The sequence below is a fragment of the Limulus polyphemus genome, unplaced genomic scaffold, assembly GCF_000517525.1.
Source record: "Limulus polyphemus unplaced genomic scaffold, Limulus_polyphemus-2.1.2 Scaffold6601, whole genome shotgun sequence".
NCBI classification, from domain to species: domain Eukaryota; kingdom Metazoa; phylum Arthropoda; class Merostomata; order Xiphosura; family Limulidae; genus Limulus; species Limulus polyphemus.
The window spans coordinates 42,504-44,723 of record NW_013672211.1 but is presented as its reverse complement, the minus strand read 5'-3'; positions in this window follow the sequence as shown (position 1 = coordinate 44,723).

Below are 2,220 nucleotides of genomic sequence, written 5' to 3'. Positions count from 1 at the left end.
TGCTCGAGCGTTTACTAGATTTCGGTATTCTTGTATATATAAGACTGGTAAGAAGTGACGGTAACAATGTAATTGAACTGCAGACAGAGAGAGAGAGACGTATAGTTGAGTCGAGCACGTGAGTCATTCGTTGTGAATTATAGCTTTTGTTATAGCGCGACTGTGGAAATTAAGTGTATTGCAAAGTTGTATTCAGAAAGAATAAACCAGTTTTATTTAATAAAGGACTTGTGTCGCTAAAGTTTCTTCAGAAAGAATTTTTACGGAAAATTAACTAACGACCAGAGACATAACAATATATATGGGTGTGGGCTAAGGATTCTTCTTCAGTAGGTGTCTGTGACTTGTTGGCAATAATTCAAACAATAAACGGACAGCATGCACTCCACTTGTTGTAAAATAATATATCAAAAATAAGTTAAATATGTACAAAAAATATCTTAAACACAGTTCTCTTCTTGTCAAAAGTCCACTCCGGCTAATTCAGTTGCTTTAGAACTAAGTTGACAAGCCGAACTATTTTTCTCTACTTTTATCACAGTAGTATCAGTGAATAATTTACTTACGCTACCTCGTAGGTTACCATAGTTGTAACCTGAATTTTCAATAATTGTCATCTTTACATCAAAGTCCACACAGGCTGTTTCAAATCATTTAGAACACTCTTTGACAAGACAAATTATTCTCCTTATTTCAATCAAACTGTTAATCTCACTTTAAAATATCAACTGTTAAAGGCTATCCACTTACACGATGGCTAACTTCATGTTTTTAACTTTTCTCTGACTGAAAGTCTCTTTCACTTGACTTTCCTTTTAACTCCACTCCAGCTCGTTTGGTCACTGCTATTTATATGTATATCACTGAGGCCTCTAGAATTTTCTGTGGCCTTGACACCAATGAATTGCAAACATAACTTAAGTTTCCTACCAAGTTACGTAACCAAACTTATCATAACTTTAAAATAATTACTTTTAACTCTCTTGTTATGAACAGCTCAACAATTATTAAATATTAACTCACCAAATATATTATATAATAATGCATTCACTACACAGTCTTGTATATCCAACACAGGGTATTTTACTAGGATATGAAAGTTGACTTTTTGAAGGTTAGAACCAGCCATTCTACAACTTTAATCGGCAGTTTAGATTTCCTGATTATAGTTTTTATTTTCTTCGAGATAGTTTCATCAATGAGAAATACCCTAAAAGTAATCTGTGGTATCTTCAAAAAAATTGTTTTTTTCCTTCTTGGTTTCTCTGTGTTTTCTCGTGTTGGAGATAAGATGCTAATTTTTGTGCATAATAGTCCTTGAAAATTTGTCATATCTAAAAAGATGGGTATTTGTTGCTCAGAGAGAGTGATTTTAGTTTACATATATCTATTTTTACTGTAATTGCAATAGATTCTTTTTAATTCTCCAATAATTGCATTTCTCTTGGAAGCTTTCATATGATGACAGTTGAAATTAATGAAGAGAGGTTTGTCAGGTATAAAGACTGTTTAGTGCAGATAGTATTATTAATTTACTTCTTTTGTGTTTGTAATTCATTGATGTTGAGGCTATCAAATGTCGTGTTTCCAATCCATCAATGTTGAGGCTATGGAGATTTCTAGAAGGTCTAAGTGATAGACATATAAATAGCTGCGACCAAACGACTGGAAACAGAATAAAGTAAAGTTACGTGAAAGAGAAGTTTGGTCAGAGAAAAGTTTAAAAAAACATGTAAAGTTAACTATTGTGGGAGTGAGTGGCCTAAAGGTTGATGTGTTAGAGTGACATTATATGGTTTGAAAGAGATAAGGAAAATAATTTGTCTCATCAAACAGTGTTCTAAACAAACTAACCCGCCTGTGTGTACTTTGATAGAAGAGAGACGATTATTAGAAGTACAAAGAGCAGATGATTATTGAAAACACGAAAGGCAGATGCTTATTGGAAGTTCAGGATACAATTGTGGTAATTCACGTGACAACGCAAGTGAATTATACATGGATAATATTGCAAAAAAAAATTATGTGGCTTATTTAACTGAATTCTAAAGCAATTGAATTGGCCTAAGTGGATGTTATGCCTCTGGTCGTTAGTTAATTTACTGTAAAAATTCTTTCCGAAGAAACTTTAGCGACACAAGTCCTTAATTAAATAAAACTGGTTGTATTGAATACAACTTTGCAATACACTTAATTTCCACAGTCGCGCAATAACAAACG